This window comes from Arachis ipaensis, chromosome B8 (genome assembly GCF_059453495.1).
Source record: "Arachis ipaensis isolate K30076 ecotype BB chromosome B8, ASM5945349v1, whole genome shotgun sequence".
Classification (NCBI taxonomy): domain Eukaryota; kingdom Viridiplantae; phylum Streptophyta; class Magnoliopsida; order Fabales; family Fabaceae; genus Arachis; species Arachis ipaensis.
This window is the reverse complement of record NC_142443.1, coordinates 111,962,483-111,984,815: the sequence shown is the minus strand read 5'-3', so window position 1 is coordinate 111,984,815 and position 22,333 is coordinate 111,962,483. Positions and strand designations below refer to the sequence as shown.

The following is a 22,333-nucleotide window of genomic DNA, read 5'->3' as shown; positions in this document are numbered from 1 at the left end:
AAGGATTACTTACACCAAATTGGACAGCGACCTACTCCACTTCTCTTTTCATGAGTGTGTGTAACTGTGTTACTATTAAATGAGTTGTGTATTTGAATTTGATCATTACTCTAATAGTTTTCTTGTATATTATAGTTTTTTTTCTCTACTTTTTTCATCCAATGATACATATCAGCAACATATTGTTGTTTCAAAAAAAATGATGCTGTAATTCATATACTTGCGCATTAGGCATTTAGGCGTGTGAATTTAAGCCCAAATAAATAAGAAAGCACATTTTAGATTTTTGGTGAAACTTCCCTTACAAAAAAAAGTTTACTACCATTACAAGTGAAAAAAAAATGTACCACAATACACAGATGCATTTGATTAAAGGTGAGTACTTTTGAATTTTGGGAATCATCAGTGCTCATAAGAATTAGATAAGGTTATTAATACTCAACCATTTGTGTTGCCAAGGGGTGGAATCAAATGGCCGATGAGTTATAACTCAAATGCCATAGTCTCCCCATACTCAGTTAAGAGGTTGCGAGTTCGAGTCTCCTATCTTTGGTAAAAAAAAAAAAAGGATATTATACTGATGAGATCCCCAACCATTTGCACAATTACAAACTTTATACCCCAAGGTGTCCCAGAAAGTAAAAAACCATTCTTCTCTATGATTTTCACAAATTCCCTGTTGGATTTTATTTACCTTGGGCTTGGTTGTGGTCGGAACGACAGCAGAGGCTGAAGAAGCCTCTGGCCTGATGGACTACCTAGCAACATGGCCTGAGATCGAGTAAGCATCTGGGTCATTGATGGGGTCTGGTATGCCCGAACAAGACTTGAACTATCAGTAGAATCACCTCGTGCTGTTGCTCGTTGCCATGAGTGTGACTCAATCCGGAAAGGATGTACGCTCTCCCAGATGCCTACTCGCCATCCTCTCTTGCATTTCCTTGAGTTCAGCATCCAATCCAATGGTCTCCGCAAGCATCTTTCGACAGTTTTCGAGGATTAGCCCCGCGCTGGAAAGGTCTCCCTGTCCCGCTGCAAGCCGTGCCTGGGCGATTGCCTCAGCTGCTTGGAGCCTGTTTCGCTGTCTATCTACCTCAAGTGACATTACAACCTGCCCGGCTTTCTCAGGCCTTTTGATTTTAACTTCGCTTTCCAGTGTCATTGTTTCCTGAGTAAACACATTTGACGTTAAGCAATGATGCTTCATTGCTGGATGTAGCTGACTAGCTGGGACATCAACCAAACTAGAAAGTCCCTCTCTTCATCAGCATATAGGTCTCCAACATCAATAACCCGACACGGCTTGGGTAGCTCCCTGCCTTAAAGGGAAGAAAGACTAAGATTTGGATGTATACACTCAATTTCCACCTGCAGCTCCTGAACAACAACACTCAAAAGTCCTCCAATGCATTGAGCAAAGGCGTCCTGTAACACAGCGTCAGTCTCGATGAAAGAAAATGTACCACCAGATATCTCCAAAATTGAGTGCATTTATAAAGTGTAAGAACCTGATTTTTCAGGTAAAACTGTTTTGATAAAATGATTTTTAGTACCTGAAATATATTCAAAATTTAGAAATTTTAATTTGAAAATAAAAATATGAAATTTGATTTCAGTGAATTATTCTGAATTGAAAAATGTTTTTCTTTCAAAAAATTTTTGTAAAAATACATACTGGCGCTTAAGCTGGCAATATCGGCTTTAATCTGTCCAGTACCACATATTTTGGAAAATAATATTTTAAAGATTGATTTATTATTTTAAAAGGACAAAAATATTTTAGAATTGAAAACCGGACACTAATTTTAAAGGTTTTGGCCAAAAGTGGGCCAAACAGGCTAAAAACGCTAACGGGTTGGACCGAACCCAAGACCCAACATATATAAGCTCATTTCTTTTCCCCAAATGAGAGAGAGCCGCGGTTTTGAGATGAGAGGAGAAGAGGGGAGTGGTTACTATTCATCTCTACCTTTTGGGAGCCATAACTTGAGTTACGGAACTCCGATTGACGAGCCGTTTGCGGCTACGCGAAGCTCTCGTCGAGATCTACATTTCTATCCAAGAAAACCTGGTAAGAACTCGAAGTTCAAGTCCCAGTTTTGTGCCCTAGATTTCTGCGTTTTTGAGGTTATGAGTTTTGAGTAGATTTTGTGATTTTGCTTATTTAGGTGATTTCTAGTAGCGGGTAATTATTGGATGTTACCCATACTCTTGTTGGATAAGGTAAGGAACCTCTTTATCCTTGTAGTGTGATATAGTATGAGGTTTAGTTGTTGATGTGTGGTTATGTTGTATGTATGAAGCTTGTTTTTGGAGTTGGTGGTGGCTTTTGGTTTGGCTTTGATGGTTTGGAGCTTGGTAAAAGCTTGATTGGAATCAAGTTTGGTGTCGGAGCATAGTGGGAATCGGCCAAGGTATGGTTTTGGTTTCCTTTATGAATATATAGTGTTTATGGACACTTAGGCTAGTGACCCATAGGATAGGATTGAATTAAATTGGTTGTTAGAATTGTTGTATGATAATGTATGATGATTTGATGATTTGAGTTGATGAATTGAAATGTTGATGTTGATAGTATGGTATTGAGGATTGAGATTGAAATTGATTATGATGATTGTTGGAAATGGTGGAATGGAATTTGATTAATGTGTTGATTAAAAAAAATGAATGTATTGTTATGTATTTGATAATGGAAATTGATAAATGTGGTTGGTGGAGGAATGATTATAGTATTATATATTTGATATTTGAGGTTGAGGATATTGAAGGGTGAGTGAAAATTTTGGTATGAATGATAGGTTGTGACACAAAGAGTAAGTTATGAGGTAAATTGGAGTTGGTATGGTTTTGGTCTGATTTTTGGTTGAAATATTTTGAAAGTAGAGATTTGGCAAAATTCTGCATAATTTATTTTCTAGCAGAAGGTTCGGAAGCTTTTTGGGAACGATCTAACCATCACAATTGAATGAGATTAATTTTTCTCGAATTTTTGTGATGTGTAAAAAAATCCTGAAAATTTTGGTTAAAGTTTAACGGTCGGATTAGGAGATATAAAATTTTGAAGTTTGTTACTTTAAAACTGATTTTCTGCTGCTACATAATCAAACCAGCAAATTTCCAAGCCTATATCTCCCAATCCTGACCATAATTTTGAATGGGATTAAAAGAACATTGAGACTTGGACTATGTTCTTGTTTGTGTTAAAATTTTAGTCTATTATTAATTTTGTGGAAGGAGTTGTGCTCGTTTTAAAAATAGAGCTCTTAGCTATTTTGACAGCAAAATTAGTTTTTGAAAGTAAACTTGTAATCAGTATAACTCTCTCCAGAAAAATGATTTTTCTATGAGACTTTGACTGATTTAAAGCTCTATGAGTCTAGTTTATTTTTGGAAAATTTCAGATACATCAAATGAAAATATGATTTTTGGTGGATTTGCTAAGAACAGGGTAGCTTGCAAACTTAAAATCAGTTTTTGCAAGAGAAATGGTTTTTCTTTTTTTTATTGTATTCAACTAAACTATTTCAACTGGGTTTGAATCTATAGGATACTTCCGTTTTGAGTCTAGAGACGGAGAATTAGGCTTGTAAGCTTTTGTGACACCATTTTAAAGACTTTTGGGCTTAATTTCGGGTCTTAGAACATGGGAAAGGTCCTAGATAATTTACTTGGTATTATTTTGAAAAGTTAGAGAACGGAAGCTTAGGTTTCTGGTGTACTGAGGATGGGTATGGTAGATGAGAAAGGAGGATGGTATTGGAATTGGGGAAAACTGATGAACTATTGAGTTGGAATGGAAAATATGAACTGAGGATGGTTGAGATGAGTCGAGGACTGATGAGTCCATATTTGTTGGTGTATTTTAACTCAAATTGGATGGATTCTAGCACATGAACTCACACTTAAGCACGAAAATAGCATACTTTTGTGTTTTGTCCCCAATTTGATCCTAAATGTGAAAACATGCAATTTTGTGCTTGAAATGAGCAATTTAATTCTACTTTTATTCTATTTGATGCCGTGACATATTTGTTGAGTGATTTCAGGTCAATTAGGCAAGAATGAATAGCCAAAAGTGGAAGAAAGCATGTACAAGAGAGAAAACATGAAGAAAACAAGGAAAAACACACAGAGCAAGGTGGGCGTGCGCACAAGCAAGCGTGCGTACGCACAAGACCGATTCAGCCAAGTGTGTGTGCGCATAGACCAGCGTGCGTACACACAAGAGGAAATTTGCATGTGTGCGTGCGCACAAGTACCTGTGCGTACGCATAGGACCCTGCACGTGATTTCATTAATGAAACGCGTGCTATGTGTTTTATGAGGCCTTTTGGCCCAATTTTTGAAAGCTCAAGACTGAAATGAAGTGCTATATGAAGGGGGATTGAAGACATATGAAGGCATTAGAGTAGAAGGCCACATTTTTCATTTTCTTAGCATAGTAATTAGGATTAGGAGTAGGAGTAGTGTAGAGTAGAGAGCTCTTCTAGGGTTTATGTAGTTTTCATGTAGTATTTTATAGCAAGCTTAATTTTAGATTTTGATCATCTTTAATTGTAAGTACTCTTTAATTCCTCTTTAATTACATTGTCTTTATTTTCAATTTCCTTTGGTTCAAGTTACTTTGTTCATATTTGCAATTTTGTGTTTCTTGAAGTTTTGATCAATGAATTTTATGTTTCATGCTCCCTTTATGTTTGATTGCTTGTTTATGTTTGGTATTGTTGATAGTTGGTTATAGTTTGATATTTTTCCTTGCAATTTTCCGTGTTTTACTTTTATGCACACAAGGTATTTGTGAAAATGCCAACCTTAAGTTTTGAGTAGACTTCCACACCTTGGCTTGGAATTTGAGTTCCTAGGATACTAGAGTCATAATGTCCGATATTTAGTGGCAATTCTCGGGTAGTTAGTTGACCCTTGTTTCCATTGACGCTAGCCTTTTATCAACTAGTTTGGTAAGTTGGTTATGACTTATGGATTAAGGTCAATTATGCTTGCTTGACTTACTCCTCGATGGTTGGAATTAACTAAGCGAGATCGACTCATCATAATTATCATAGTTGTGGTTGTGGCAATGATAGGATTCTTAGACTCTCATTCCCAAGTCAAGGCTCTTTATGCATTTATAGCATTTTCACTAGTTTTGATCTCATCTTTTCTTTACTTGCATGAATTACAATTTTGATCATTCCTTAGTTCTTTTATTGCTTAGTTCTTTTAATCTTTAGTTCTTTGATTGTAAAACCCCTATTTGCCTTCACAACCGAAAGAGTAACACTCTCATTACTACCATAGCCGAAGCGGTCAACCGCTTGGCCACACTACACTCAACCACTCAAGACATCCCCCTTGAAGAAGGTGGAGGATCAACGAAGGAGTGTAGAGAGGAGGATAACATGGAGCCTCAAGAAAAGGAAGAGGAGCCAAAGCTTAAGTCACAAGAGGAGGAAGGTAGAACTAGTGAACCAGAAGAGGTAAATGGAGAATTGCGGGAGTTTGATCAAGAAGTGGATTGCATCATCAATGATTTTTTGTCCATCTTGGTCGACGCCCTCAATGATCTTGAAGAGCCTCTCACTTTTGAGCTTGAGATAGAAAGGAAAGAGCTAGAAAAGAGTGGTGAGGAAGAGGTGATCATCCAAAAAGTGGAGGCATACATGCAAGAGTTTACAAGAGTGACTCCAACCCAAGGACAATTTGAATGGGTAATTATTTCCTCCATAAGTTTCATAGGCCCATACCAATATGCTCTCTTGGAAACGGACCACCAACTTAAGGTGCTTCTTGGAGTGTTAAATGGTGAAGGAATGGGTGTTGGTTGCCAATGGAATTCAAAATATAAATGGTGTAAGGTCCAATTTAAAGGAATCCAAGATTCAATTGGGTGCTCAAAAGGTTCTTGGAGAGGTTATTCATCCAAGGGTACAAGTGAAAGTCAACAAGAGGATGATAGAAAAACCAAAGTGTGGGATCCGGGCATACAACTCTACAACCAACAATTTTGGATCCCAATCGTTTACTTGAGGTTGCTTGAGAGCTTGATGTACTTTGTGTGGGATCTCGGAGGATTTTTGAAAAGCAAGCATGGTTGGCAACTCAAGGATGAGTGGAAGCATAAACCACCATGACACAAGCTTCACCCAAAAGTCCAACTTCAGGACTTAAACCAAAGTGCTAGGTGGGAGATACCCCACCATGGTAATATTCTTTCAACACTTCTTTCTTTTTAGTTTTGTTTATTGAATTTTGTCTCTTGGATTAGCATAATTTGATTGCATTCTAGGTTTAAGTTAGTTGCATTTTATGTTTGATCATGTGTTTTTGATGAATGATGTGTTTTGGGGTTGAAATCCTTTGATTGATATCATGGTTGGTGCCTTAAGGGCCTTAAAAATGTTGCAGAAACTGAGTTCTGTGCGTGCGCACAGCCTCGTGCGTACGCACACTTCCCCTGTTTTTTCCCACCTGTGCGGGCGCACAGTAGTGTGCGTACGCACACCCATTGTAGCACGCTCTGTTCGCAGCGCTCGCACATCCTGTGCATATGAACGCCTCCCATTTTTGCTGGTGTGCGTACGCACGGGTCGCGGTCTTGGCAATGATGAGGAAGGGTGCCCTGTTGCGCCACTCCTCACCCCTCTCTTATTTCCTTCTTTCTGCTTCCACCCCCCTCCCTCAACCCAACCCAACTCTTCTTCCGGCGACCACCACTGTCGCCGTCCAACCACCGCTGGAACCACCACCGCCGTCTCTCTATTCTTTCTCTTTTCTTCTTCTTTCTTTTATTTCTTCTTCCTTCTTTCTTTTTCTTCTCGCTATCTTCTCTTCTCCGGCGAAACTCCATCGCCATGAACCTCGCAGTGGCTAACACAAGTGCCACTGTTACCTATCCCTTTCTTTCCTATTCTTCATCTTTTCAATTTTCTTGTTTTAATCTTCTTTGCTATGTTTAGTCACTTGCTTGCTTAATTTCTATTTTCTTGATTTAACTTGGTTATTTAGCTTTAAGTTTACTTAATTGTTTGTTTGTTGCTTTGCAAGTGTTCAATTTTAACTTATGGGTTGTTGATGTTTAAATTTTTGGCCTGAATATGTGCACTGCACCCTATGTGTTTGACATATTGCCTAAATGAACTTTTTGTTTAATTCATATGTTGTCATGACCATATGTATTAGACTATATCCTTGTTTGGCATTCTAGTTAAGAATTGTGCACTTTTAAATGAGTATAATGTTGTTTTGGATTGGAATTTCAATCATGTACTTGATCATTGTCTTGAGTTAATAGCACCAAGTTGATTTAGAAATTAACTTTTTGTCTCTTATTTGGTACAATTTATAACAAGTACATATTGAATTTAGTGGATTGAATGGAATTGCTTGTTCATCATATTTTTTTAAGTCAATATAATCACATCACAAGGTATTTGCTCCTTGTTAATGCTTTGCATTTGTTTGAGTTAATTTGACTTGATTCTATCAAGCTTGTCACTTTTTGTAGCAAGCACCTTCCCATGTGATTATTGCCTTATTCTTAAGGATGAATAGGTAGTTTCTCTTCATCATTGCATTGGTTATTGTTTGTTGTGCTATTTTATATCAATTTTTCTCTTTTACTTGCACAACTTCAATATCCAATAATTCCTACATTCAATTTACTTTTGTTGTAGTTGCCTAAGTTTGCATGTGCTTAAATGTTGCTCATCCATTACTTGCATCTTAGGCCATTTAATTGAGGAACCCATACTTACTTTTTGATTGTGTAAATGCCATTTTAACCGGCCATTTTGTGTATTCTAACCGTGCGTATAATGGGAATACGCACACGGCTCAACTTTTTATCATACCACAAAGATGCTTGAATTGCTCTCTCCTTTACCTTCTTATGCTACTTGCCTATGAGTTCTAATTTTACTTTATTCATTTTTTTCGAGGATGAAACATGAAGGCAAAGAGTCGGGAGAGGAGGAAGACACCGTGGACAAAGATGCCGAGAATGCATTAGACTTGGCAATCTCCACACAACCCAAGCCCCCACATCCGCCAACCAAAGGTGGAGGAAGCTCTTGAGAGACATTCTCCCTGGATTGTGTTTGTGCACGGAGGACCGTACAACACTTAAGTGTGGGGGAGGATTCGTCATTTTGGGGAGTAAACTTTCTTTTCCGAACACTTCGCACTTTGTTTTTGTTTCCTTTTTATTATGTTTCTTGTAGATATTTGGAGTGTTTTTGATTGTTGCATTGCACTTTCTTCTAGTATATATATATACATCTTAGTTCATCCATAGTTGCTGCATTTTGTATCCTTTTCTTAGTATATATTTTATAGATAGAAGTTGTGATTGGATGATGTGAATAGTATAGCACCTAGTTCAATTTTGTCCTAATTGTTCATGTTAATTTTTTTCCGATGTTGAAAATTAGGAAAAAAACTAGGAAAGTTTTTGAAAATTGCATCCATCACATCATACATACATATAGAAAATAATTTTGGTAAAAAACAACAAGGATTTTTCAAGAATTTTATTTTAGGGCATTACATTGAATTGATTCGGAAAATTGTTTTCAAGCTTGCTTGAATGCTTTTTATGGAACATAGAAGAGTAAAGAACAAAATACCTTGTGTGATTTGAGCCTTAATGAGTGGTTACACATTTTAACTACAATTTTTGTTCATCGAGTGTTATATCTCTTCTATGATTGTAATCTCAGTTTTGCTTGATTCTTTATGTCCAATGATTGATGTTTTGAATTGCATTTAGCATGATTGAGGCCATCTTTGCATAACTCATTGACCCATATGGCCTACCCTTTGCATCTACCATTGTTAACCTCTTTGAGCCTTATTGACCCCATTGATTGTAATATCAACACATCACAACCTTAAGCGGAAAACCATGATTTACCTTGGATTGTATCCTTGGTTAACTTAGGTTGAGGAGTGTATATCATTCAAGTGTGGGGAAAATGTTGAGAAACATTGGTAGTAAATGAAAATGTGCGTTTTTGGGTATTCGTTGAAACTTTTGGAAAATGGGAACATTCATGTATGAACTACTAAAACATATGCATTTTATTTAAAAAAAAAAAACATCATCTTGAAAAGGGGATGAAAGTTACCCCTAAGTGAAGGAAAATGAATAAGAAATGCATATGTGATGTGAATGATAAATCATACATGAGTGTTTGTGAAAAAAAAATGATGGAAGGTTAGGATTTCATTTTATTTTGATTTGGTTGATATAGGTTGAGTTGGATACTTAAACTAATACAAGGATTCAATCATTTTAGTCTACTTGACCAAATCTATCCCATCTTAACCATAACCCCATTACAACCCTAATAAGTCCTCATGATAAGTGCATTCATGCATCACTTGTTGTTGATTGTTAGATGAAAAGCAAATCCTTGAAAACATTATTAGAGGAGACTTGAATGAATTGACCCTTGGACACCGAGTGATTCGAGTGTATATACACACCTAGTGAGGGTTCGATCACTCAATTCTATGTTTTCACCCTTCTTATCATGCATTCTAGCAAGTTGCATCTTTTCGATGAGTTGGATCAATTCAATGGATTTTGTTTGCACTGAGTTAATTCTTTGCTTGGCCCTATATGTTTATACTCTTGCGTGGAATTTTATTATTTGTTTTCATCAAACCAATAGGATACATAGATAGTATATAATATACTTGCATGCATATACATAGTTGCATTTAATAAGTTGAATCCCTCTTGATTGTTTTCCTTGTTGGTTTAGCATTAGAACATGTTATTATTTAAGTGTGGGGAAATTGATGAGTCCATATTTGTTGGTGTATTTTGACTCAAATTGGATGGATTCTAGCACATGAATTCACACTTAAGCACGAAAATAGCATACTTTTGTGTTTTGTCCTCAATTTGATCCTATATGTGAAAACATGCAATTTTGTACTTGAAATGAGCAATTTAATTCCACTTTTATTTCATTTAATGCCATGACATATTTGTTGAGTGATTTCAGATCAATTAGGCAAGAATGGATAGCCAAAAGTGGAAGAAAGCATGTACAAGGGAGAAAACATGAAGAAAAGAAGGAAAAGCACACACAGCAAGGTGTGCGTACGCACAAGCAAGGTGTGCGTACACACAAGCAAGCGTGCGTACGCACAAGACCGATTCATCCAAGTGTGCGTGCGTACGCACAAGAGGAAATTTGCATGTGTGCATGCGCACAAGTACCTGTGCGTACACACAGGAGCCCATTCAGCCAAGTGTGCGTACGCACACATCTGTGTGTATGCACAGGACCCTGCACGTGATTTCATTAATGAAACGCGTGCTGTGCGTTTTCTGAGGCCTTTTGGCCCAATTTTTGAAGGCTCAACATTGAAATGAAGTGTTATATGAAGGGGGATTGAAGACATATGAAGGCATTAGAGTAGAAGGCCACATTTTTCATTTTCTTAGCATAGTAATTAGGATTAGGAGTAGTAGTGTAGAGTAGAGAGCTCTCCTAGGGTTTATGTAGTTTTCATGTAGCATTTTATAGCAAGCTTAATTTTGGATTTTGATCATCTTTAATTGTAAGTACTCTTTAATTCCTCTTTAATTACATTGTCTTTATTTTCAATTTCCTTTGGTTCAAGTTACTTTGTTCATATTTGCAATTTTGTATTTCTTGAAGTTTTGATCAATGAATTTTATGTTTCATGCTCCCTTTATGTTTGATTGCTTGTTTATGTTTGGTATTGTTGATAGTTGGTTATAGTTTGTTATTTTTCCTTGCAATTTCCCATGTTTTACTTTTATGAACACAAGGTGTTTGTGAAAATGCCAACCTTAAGTTTTGAGTAGACTTCCACACTTTGGCTTGGGATTTGAGTCCCTAGGATACTAGAGTCATAATGTCCGACATTTAGTGGTAATTCTCGGGTAGTTAGTTGACCCTTGTTTCCATTGACGCTAGCCTTTTATCAACTAGTTTGGGAAGTTGGTTAGGACTTATGGATTAAGGTCAATTATGTAATACCCAAAACTTTTGAAAAGTCTTATTATGATCAAGTCTCAAATCATATAGTTATTTATAGCCTTAATTTCAGAAATCATTTTATTAAAGATGATTAAGGCAAGTTTTGATTTATTGAATTTGAGATAAGTTATGGTTATTATCCAATTTTATAATTATTGGATTATTTTCTATATTTAAATCATATAGTTGGTAGTTGTGAAATAATAAGGGTTTTTATATGATTCGGATTAAATAATTAATATTTTAAATATTAATACTGTTACTTTGGAAAATAAAGGGTTTAATTATATTATTTCTAATTATTTTGATTCCCCTACCCGGTTACCCGGTTCCCCTGAACCCAACACACACACGCACCTAACACTACAGCAGCAACAGCTGCTACCAGAAGAAACAAAAGAGAGAAAAGGGCCAGGAGGAAACAGGGAACGCAGAGGGAAGCAGGGGAGGAAGAGAGGCGCGGGCTGGCGCCGGCGGGCCTCACCGTCACAGCCGAGCTGCTCGCCGCTCACCGCCATCACGAGGACCAGAACCGAGCAAGGGGGAAGAAGCCACGCGGCAGAGGAGAGAAGAAGAGGAGCTCACGTCATCGCCGCCACCCATGGAGCCGCGGGCTGCGCCCAGTCGCCGTCGGGGTCACTGCGTCTTCGTCCTGTTCCTGGAGCCAGCAGTTGCGCCTCTGTCACGCGAGGAGGAGCGCGACCCACCGCGCAGAGCTGCGCCGCCGTGTGCTATTGCCGTCGCCTCGGATTGATGCCGCTGTCGAGCTTCGAGGAGAGAGAAGGAGGTTGCGGGGAGGATGAGGCGCGATGGTGGTTTGTTCTGCCACCCCTACTGCCATCGCCGTCAGGAACGGCCACCAGAGCCGCCACGAAGGATAGCGAGAGGCAGAGAGCTCGCGGTGGGGGAAGGGCCAGGCGCCGTTGTGCTATGGAGCAGAGTGAGCCGCGCCGGTGCTGTTAGAGGTCTCACCGCCGCCGGAAAAGGGTTCAGGCCGCCGTAGGTGTCGCTGTCAGAAGGGTAAGCTGCGCCTCTGTGTTTCTGACCACCGGGAGTGGTTATGTGGCTTCCAGAATCACCGCCGGAGCTCCAGGATGAGTTTCTGCCACTTGAGATCCTGCTGCCGTCGCTGGAAAAGTTTGCCGGTAAGGGTTTTAATTGTGGTTTCTGTCCTTTTTGAATTCCGAGGATATTATAGTCACTGCGTGTTTGTTCCAGTTGTCGTGATTGGAATTTGTCGCCGCTGCCGCTTGAGGTGGCTGCTGAGTTGCCACTGAACCGGCTCGGAGACTGCCGCTGTTTCGGTTCAGCCGTTCCTTCTTCGGTTCGGTAAGCGTCTCGATTTGAAAGCCCTTTCATTACTGTTCTGTAATCTCACGCTGAGGTTTATGGCGTTAATTGCTATAAAATTGAGTTTCGGTTGTTGTATGTTGCGATTAGAGTTGTTGAGACTGTTGCGAAAGTGGCTTGGAGCTGAAGTTTTGGTTGCCGTCAGTTCGGGTTGAGGCGGAAAGGACTCTGTGAGGCGTTTGGGTTATGGAATTGCGTTTTGAGGTAGGGGCGCTTTCCGAAAACTATAGTTTATTATTGGAATTATTACATATGGATACTGTTGTGAGATATTGTGTATTTGGTGATTGTATCTGCCTTATGTGTTATTTGATTGACTCGAGTGATTATGGATGTTGGTTTGGTTGAATGGTTGTGCGGCTTTGTGAAATGTAATGTTTTGAAGTGATTCTTTAAAGATTTGAAATCTGAGTTTAATCCGTTGAGGATTGATTTGATTTGAGTCAATTATTTGATGATGTGAAAAGTCGAATGCACTTTTGAATTTAGCCTGGTTTACTTTAATTGACTTGATCTTGGACAAATGATTTGTTACTGAACCGTTTCTTTAAAGCTTTGAAAATGAGTTAAATCGGTTGATATTGAGTTGATTTTTAAATGGTTTTCTTGAGATATGCCACTGAGGTGACTGTTGGATTTAGCTTGCTTTGAATTGATTTCTGGTTTTGATATGTTGAAAAGAAATGAGAAACGGTTTAGTTGGGACCCGAACCGGGTGGCAAAAGTCCAAGTTTTAGGGGAGGTGCTGCCGAAATTTCTGCAAAATCCTAGTCGTGTTTGAAAAGTTATTTGAAAAGGGATGGATTTGAGAAATTGTATTATGTGATTTATTAAGAGAATAATTATGTTTTCAAGCTTAATTTATTTAATGAACTTTATGCGTTGAGTTCGGCCCATTTTGAAATGAACTATTTTTTCCGTTTGAATCACTGAAGGAAAGAATGATGCTCTAATATTGATTTCAATATAAAAAGGGTCTTTTAGTGATTTTAAAGGAATTTAGACCTTTGATTGGGTAATTAAGTTTGAGGCAATTTGGAAGAGTTAGAAAAATGGGTTCCAAAAAGAAACTTGAAGGTGATTTGATTCAAATGAACCGGTTCCGTTTCAAATGAGTTGATTTTTGGACCGGGTTGGAACTTGTGATTTTGAATGGCCGGTTTTATAGTAAATTCAGTTTTATTTACTTGAACCGATAATCTATGATTTTAAGAGTTTCAATGAATTTTAAGGAATCGATATAGGTTGACCTTCCCTAAAGACTTGGAATTCTGTCGGGAAACTTTTGTTATAAAATCCCATTGTTGGATGGGTGATTTTGAATGCTTTGAAATAAATCCTTAACTTGCCATGGTTTTGGAAGTTTTGGAAAGAGAATGTCGAGAGTGGCTTTGTTTTAAAAAGGAAACTCACTTTGAGTAAATTTGGCTTATGAGCCTGAGATGATTTGAACATGAGATCTTCAAAGTCAAGGCTAAAAAGAGTTGAAACTCTATTTCAAGTGAAATGAATTGAGAAAAGTGATTTATGGCTTAAATGCCGATTGATGAATTTGATAATGTTGAATGGTGGAAGTGCTATTTTGTTATGAGCCGGAAAGGCTGTGTATGCTATTGAACTATGGCTGATTGCCGAATGAATTGTGGGCCGTATGGCTGATTATGAATTATGAGTTTAAGCCGAAGGGCTGTATTTATTGATAAATTGGTTGATTCTGGATTGAACCGTGAGCTGGATGGCTGAGATGAATGTTGAATGTGAATATGCTTGTGTTTTCTCTCTGGTTGTAAGGGTGACAGGGCACCGATACCCTCTAATGGCGACAGGGCGCAGATACCCTCTAATGGTGACAGGGCACATATTCCCTCTAATGATATTAATGCGCAACAGAGAGACTGTGCCCGGGTTAGCTACCGGACACGTCGGTTTGGCTTGGTAACCGACGGATGATATCATCAGCCACTAGGGACAGGCATGCATCATTTGCATCTATGTGACATTGTTTGGGTGTGCATATTGTACTCGGTTTGCCTATGTGATTAATTTCTAATTGTTCTACTTGCAATGACTGTTTGTTTGTGCTTGCATCTTCCTATTTGTGTTTGCTATTGGGACTCTGTTGGATTGTGGTGATTGGTTGATGGTTGGATTGTTTGGGCCTAGGGCCGTGGTTGAAATGAGGTGGACCGATGGTTTGTTTTGGTTGTGTTCTGGTTTGAAAAAATATGAAAGGCTATTTTGGTTTAGCTTAGATAAACCTTTTTGAAAGGCTTTTGAGTTTTTGAGAATTGAACGGTTCTTCTTTCAGAAAAGATTTTCAGACTTTACTTTTACTGTAAACCGTTGTTTTTGAAAAGGAGACATAAGACGATTATTAATCACTGGTACGGTTTATCTTCACGTATCCTATTACAGTAATTCCCAAAAACCCTCCACTGAGAACCCTTTCGAGGATGATGTTCTCACCCCCTCTACATTTTTCCCCTTTCAGGATATGGGCGCAGAAGTTACAAAGAGTTTATTTAGTTGTTGTTGTGATGCTCTGTATTGCTTTAGATTATGGTTTATTGTACCCTCGCCTTTATCTTGAGATATTTTGTAAGAAGGATAGGAATTGTATTGTCTAATGCTTGTATATATATATATATATATATATATATATATATATATATATATATATATATATATATATATATATATATGGATGTACTCTTTATGAGTTGTTGTAAGTTGTATGGTATTTATGGATGTATGTTATCGAACGTAAGTATCTTTGGGAGCGGTATTGCGGTTTAAAGTTTTAAACAGGCTCATATTTTAGTATTAAATAGTATAAGTGTCGTCGTAATGTCCGAGCTATCAGAGTCGCGCAGCCGGAAGTGTGAGCTTTGGTAGTTAGGGTGTTACAAATTATGCTTGCTTGACTTACTCATCGATGGTTAGGGTTAACTAAGCAAGATCGACTCATCATAATTATCATAGTTGTGGTTATGGCAATGATAGAATTCTTAGACTCTCATTCCCAAGTCAAGGCTCTTTATGCATTTATAGCATTTTCACTAGTTTTGATCTCATCTTTTCTTTACTTGCATGAATTACAATTTTGATCATTCCTTAGTTCTTTTATTACTTAGTTCTTTTAATCTTTAGTTCTTTGATTGCAAAACCCCTTTTTGCCTTCACAACCGAAAGAGTAACACTCTCAATTGCGTCCTAGGGAGAACGACCTGAGGTTTCATTACACTCGGTTTATATTTGAATTGAATTAAACTTTGATGTTTGGGATTGAATTTCCGGTTTGGGCTATACTTGCAACGAACCGCTTATTCTTGTTTTGCGAAATTCCAAACTGGTGCAAATCCTAATCATCAAGGACTCGAAGAGAAATGATGATCTTGATGAATATTGAGAATTGATAACTGAAAGTGATTTGAGATGAGGAATGGTAATTTCTGGTGATGATTTGATGATGAGAAAAAGATTGGATTATATGAGAGTGTGCAGAGCCTATATCTCCGGCGTAGCAGATTGTTCTGCTGCATGACTAGTTGTTGTTGAGAGTGTGCAGAGCCTATATCTCCGGTGTGGCAGATGTTTCTGTCGCATGACTTATCGAATGTTGAAAGTATGCGGGGCCTATATCCCCAGCATGGTAGATTGTTCTGTTGCATGATTTGTTGTGGTTGGTTCCTTCTCTGCTGCAGGAAGTGTGTAGGGCCTATATCCCTGGCGTAGTAGACTCCCTACTACATGAGTGTGCAGGGTACTATATTCCTGGCGTGGCAGAAAAGGCTACATCCAGGAGGATGTCTCGGGTTGGCATTTACGGATAGACAAGTGATATTACGAGCTAATAGGATAGACATTCATCATATGCATCTTCTATATGCTTGTTTGCTTTGATTACTTGAGTTTGCCTCACTATATAACATGCCTACTTGCTTCTTGAATTACTTGCTGTAAATGAATACTATCTGTGTTTTACTTGCTTGCATTTATCTTGTGATTGTCTAGTGCTGAGGAGGTTAGGTAGGTGGTGGTGATGGGATCGCACGGAGGTTAGGTTGGCGAAGGCTGTGGGATACAGCAATGTGATTAGTATTAGTTAGAATTCCCCTAAGTTTAGATAACCTGGTTTATGGTTTAAGTTTCTTATGTATTTATTTTATTTCGTTAAGCTTGAATATCCGTATGTGATGTGAAGTTATAGGATTGCCTTCGGCGTCCCGGAGCTTTACATCTTACATCATTGGGCACTGCTACCAAACTGAGAACCTCCGGTTCTCATTCCATACTTTGTTGTTGTTTTTCAGATGCAGGTCGTAATCTACTTGGTGAGATTGCGGATATGGTGACAGAGCGGAGTATGGTTCGTTCCTTGTTTATTTCTGTTTTACTTTCGTCATAGTATTCTCTCACCTTTTGTATATTTATCTTTATGGCCTTAGAGGCCTATTTGAGAGATAGGTTGTATAAGCTGTTTTAATTCTAAAGCTCTGTATCTTTCTATTTGTAACTAGTCGGCTTAAACTCCGCAAGCTGCGGCTAGTTCTCTATGATTATTATATTCTTATATTTATATATATTTTATTCTCTTATACTTATACCTTGTATCTTATGCGTTAGCTTCGTGTGAACGTTTTGCGCTTTTGTAAATCTGTCTTTGAGCTTAATCCTTCATCAGGCTCCTAGAATATATTATTTCTTTCTATATATAAATATGTATAAGCCTTAGGACTGTTGTAACCTCTGATTAACCTTTGCTTTACGGCTAGAGGTAAGGCTTAGGGTAATTGAGGTGTTACATTTAGTGGTATCAGAGCGGTTCGTCCTTGTGAGCCTGAGGGATGGACCGATTGTGCTTCGTTGCATAATCTGAGCCATTTTTTCTTTCATGCTATTTAGGTTATCTACTTGATATCTCATAGCATGCTTGTTTGTGAGTGCCTTTTTGGATAATTGAAGCACTAGACTTTTGATATTGAGATTGATCACCTTGATATCGATTTTTTGGTGTGGAAAGGAAGCCTGAATAGGCAACTCACGGAAGAGGTCGATCACGTTAGCGGAGAGGTAGTGAGGAAGACTAACCTAGCCTATGCGTTATGAGCTCAACATGTCCCGGAAAACCGATTCGCGGAGTTGCAGCGTATCAGTTGATGGGTGAGGCTCAACACTGGTGGCAAGAGAAGTGCCAACTGTTTCTTTTGCAGTTTTTACTTAAGGTTTTCAATTTCTAAACGGTATGGTTTAGAATTCTTGTTGAAAAAGTTCTAAAGCTTAAAATGATTTTGAAAATTTGGTTTGAAACTGTTGGTTTAAATGATTTGGTTTTGAAAGAAAGTCGAAATTCTTGGTTTGAATGATATCGTTTAAAAATAAAAGTGAGTTCTATGATTTTATCAACTTGTGATTTTGGCTTGTAATTTAACTTATCAGAAAGGGTTTAATTTGAAAGGTTCTGATTTAAGGATTTTAATGAATTTAGAAGAATCATGCTTTAAAGTGATTGATTTACAAATAAATGATTTTTGACTCTTTTGAGAAAGTTTTAACAATGAACTAGTTCATATTGAACTTGTTTTAAAGGTTTTGAAAAGTATTACAAAAATCGGTTTTTGTCTTAAAGGATAAATTCTGGATTCTTAATGACGATAATCAGAGTGACGCAGCGGAAGGCGAGAGGGGACATCGACACAGTAGGGCGCTTCGAGTAGGATATATCACGTGATTTGATTTTCGAGGGAGAAAATCTTTTTAAGGAGGGGAGGATGTAAGAACCGGGTTTTTTACGTAAAATCGTTTTAATAAAATAATTTTTAGTGCCCGGAATAGATTCAAAATTTAGAAGTTTTAATTTAAAAAAAATGTGAAATTTGATTTCAGTGAATTATTCTGAGTTAGAAAATATTTTTCTTTCAAAAAATTTTTGTAAAAATACATACTGGCGCTTAAGCTGGCAGTACCGGCTTTAGTCTGTCCAGTACCACATATTTTGGAAAATAATATTTTTAAGATTGATTTATTTTTTTGAAAGGACAAAAAGAATTTAAAATTGAAAACCAGACACTAATCTTAAAAGGTTTTGGCCTAAAGTGGGCCAAACGAGTTAAAAACGCTAACGGGTTGGACCGGGGCTAAACCGGGCCCAAGGCCCAACATATATAAGCTCATTTCTTCCCCCAAATGAGAGAGAGCCGCGGTTTTGAGATGAGAGGAGAAGAGGGGAGTGGTTACTATTCATCTCCACCTTTCGGGAGCCATAACTTGAGCTACGGAGCTCCGATTGACGAGCCGTTTGCAGCCACGCGAAGCTCTCGTTGAGATTTATGTTTCTATCTAAGAAAACCTGGTAAGAACTCGAAGCTCAAGTCCCAGTTTTTTGCCCTAGATTTCTGCGTTTTTGAGGTTATGGGTTTTGAGTAGATTTTGTGGTTTTGCTTGTTTAGGTGATCTCTAGTAACGGGTAATTATTGGATTTTATCCATACTCTCGTTGGATAAGGTAAGGAACCTCTTTATCCTTGTGGTGTGATATAGTATGAGATTTAGTTGTTGATGTGTGGTTATGTTGTATGTATGAAGCTTGTTTTTGGAGTTGGTAGTGGCTTTTGGTTTGGCTTTGATGGTTTGAAGCTTGGTAGAAGCTTGATTGGAATCAAGTTTGGTGTCGGAGCATAGTGGGAATCGGCCAATGTATGGTTTCGATTTCCTTTATGTAATATGTAATGTTTATGGACACTTAGGCTAGTGACCCATAGGATAGGATTGAATTAAATTGGTTGTTAGAATTGTTGTATGATGATTTGATAATTTGGGTTGTTGATGAATTGAAATGTTGATGTTGATAGTATGATATTGAGGATTGAGATTGAAATTGATTATGATGATTGTTGGAAATGGTGGAATGGAATTTGATTAATGTGTTGATTAAAAAAAAAATGAATGTATTGTTATGTATTTGATAATGGAAATTGATGAATGTGGTTGGTGGAGGAATGATTTTAGTGTTATATATTTGATATTTGAGGTTGAGGATATTGAAGGGTGAATAAAAAATTTGGTATGAATGGTAGATTGTGACACAAAGAGTGAGTTATGAGGTAAATTGGAGTTGGTATGGTTTCGATCTGATTTTTGGTTGAAATATTTTGAAAGTTGAGATTTGGCAAAATTCTGCATAATCTATTTTCTGGAAGCAGCTTCAGACACTTTTTGGGAATGATCTAACAATCACAATTGAATGGGATTAATTTTTCTCGAATTTTTGTGATGTGTAGAAAAATCCTGGAAATTTTGGTTAAAGTTTAACGGTCGGATTAGGAGATATAAACTTTTGAAGTTTGTTACTTTAAAACTGATTTTCTGCTGCTACATAATCAAACCAGCAACTTTCCAAGCCTATATCTCCCAATCCTGACCATAATTTTGAGTGGCACCAAAAGGACATTGAGACTTGGACTATTTTCTTATTTGTGTCAAAATTTCAGACTATTATAAATTTTGTGAAAGGAGTTGTGCTCGTTTTAAAAATAGAGCTCTTAGCTATTTTGACAGCAAAACTAGTTTTTGAAAGTAAACTTGTAATCAGTATAACTCTCTCCAGAAAAAATGATTTTTCTATGAGACTTTGACTGATTTAAAGCTCTATGAGTCTAGTTTATTTCTGGAAAATTTCAGATACATCAAATGAAAATATGATTTTTGGTGGATTTTCTAAGAACATGGTAGCTTGCTATCTTGGTGCAGAGATTTCAAACTTAAAATCAGTTTTTGCAAGAGAAATGGTTTTTTTTTATTGTATTCAACTAAACTATTTCAACTGGGTTTGAATCTATAGGATACTTCCGTTTTGAGTCTAGAGACGGAGAATTAGACTTGTAAGCTTCTGTGACACAATTTTAAGACTTTGGGCTTAATTTCGGGTCTTAGAACATGGAAAAGGTCCTAGGTAATTTACTTAGTATTATTTTGAAAAGTTAGAGAACGGAGGCTTAGGTTTCTGGTGTACTGAGGATGGGTATGGTAGAGGAGAAAGGAGGATGGTATTGGAATTGGGAAAAACTGATGAACTATTTAGTTGGAATGGAAAATATGAATTGAGGATGGCTGAGATGAGTTGAGAACTCGAAGAGAAATGATGATCTTGATGAATATTGAGAATTGATAACTGAAAGTGATTTGAGATGAGGAATGGTAATGTCTGGTGATGATTTGATGATGAGAAAATGATTGGATTATATGAGAGTGTGCGGAGCCTATATCTCCGGCGTAGCAGATTGTTCTGCTGCATGACTAGTTGTTGTTGAGAGTGTGCGGAGCCTATATCTCCGGCGTGGCAGATGTTTCTGTCGCATGACTTGTTGAATGTTGAGAGTATGCGGGGCCTATATCCCCGGCGTGGCAGATTGTTCTGCTGCATGATTTGTTGTGGTTGGTTCCTTCTCTGCTGCAGAAAGTGTGCGGGGCCTATATTCCTTGCGTAGTAGACTTCCTACTACATGAGTGTGCAGGGCACTATATCCCTAGCGTGGCAAAAAAGGCTATATCCGGGAGGATGTGTCGGGTTGGAATTTACGGACCGACAAGTGATATCATGAGCTAATAGGATAGACATTCATCATATGCATCTTCTATATGCTTGTTTGCTTTGATTACTTGAGTTTGCCTAACTGTATAACATGTCTACTTGCTTCTTGAGTTACTTGCTGTAAATGAATACTATCTGTGTTTTACTTGCTTGCATTTATCTTGTGTTTGTCTGGTGCTGAGGAGGTTAGGTAGGTGGTGGCGATGGAATTGCATAGAGGTTAGGTTGGCGAAACCTGTGGGATACAGCGGTATGATTAGTATTAGTTAGAATTCCCCTAAGTTTAGATAACCCGGTTTATGGTTTAAGTTTCTTATGTATTTATTTTATTTCGTTAAGCTTGAATATCTGTATGTGATGTGAAGTTCTAGGATTGCCTTCGGCGTCCCGGAGCCTTACATCTTACATCATTGGGCACTGCTACCAAACTGAGAACCTCTGGTTCTCATTCCATACTTTGTTGTTGTTTTTCAGATGCAGGTCGTAATCTACTTCGGTGAGATTACGGATATGGTGACAGAGCGGAGTATGGTTCGTTCCTTGTTTATTTCTGTTTTACTTTCGTCATAGTATTCTCTCACCTTTTGTATATTTATCTGTATGGCTTTAGAGGCTTATTTGAGAGATAGGTTGTATAAGCTGTTTTAATTCTAAAGCTCTGTATCTTTCTATTTGTAACTAGTCGGCTTAAACTTCGCAAGTTGCGACTAGTTCTCTATGATTATTATATTCTTATATTTATATATATATTTTATTCTCTTATACTTATACCTTGTATCTTATGCGTTAGCTACGTATGAACGTTTCGCGCTTTTGTAAATCTGTCTTTGAGCTTAGTCCTTCATCAAGCTCCTAGAATATATTATTTCTTTCTATATATAAATATGTATAAACTTTAGGACTGTCGTAACCTCTGATTAACCTTTGCTTTACGACTAGAGGTAAGATTTAGGATAATTGGAGTGTTACATAAAGCATCATGGTCTGTGCCAAATCCAAAAGCATTCTAAAATCCCAAAGTATCACGACCGCTGAGAGAAGTAGGCAAAAGCAACTGGTAATTTGGTTCAGGTTGGTTAGTTCCAGGGCTATTGACGGTGTAATTATCTTGTCCATTAGATAGTAGTATAATACTGGCAACTGGATTCTTCTCTTTTCGGTCTTCCACTATCTTAGCACCTTTTCTTAACCCTTCGGCAATATTAATGCCCCTTTTGCAACCAAAGAATTAACAGCTAGAAAAACCTGTTGCCGCCCAGAATCCACCCTCTGCCAATTCTCTCTCTGTAAATTCTATTGCCGCCAGAATTTTGCAAAACACCGTCATTTCCAATATTAAAGCATTACTCCAAATCTTTTCCAATATCTAAAAA

At 37.7% G+C, this 22,333-nt stretch overlaps 1 long non-coding RNA gene and 1 pseudogene across 1 annotated transcript; one reads left to right on the top strand and one right to left on the bottom strand.

The window, feature by feature from the left end:
- Positions 1-690: 690 nt before the first annotated feature.
- On the bottom strand, positions 691-22,287 carry LOC148549277 (E3 ubiquitin-protein ligase WAV3-like; annotated as a pseudogene).
- On the top strand, positions 1,935-4,446 carry LOC110265992 (uncharacterized). Its single transcript, XR_002352760.2, has 4 exons — positions 1,935-2,071; positions 2,169-2,223; positions 2,304-2,414; positions 4,047-4,446. It is a non-coding gene; the product is annotated as an uncharacterized LOC110265992 (long non-coding RNA).
- Positions 22,288-22,333: the final 46 nt, after the last annotated feature.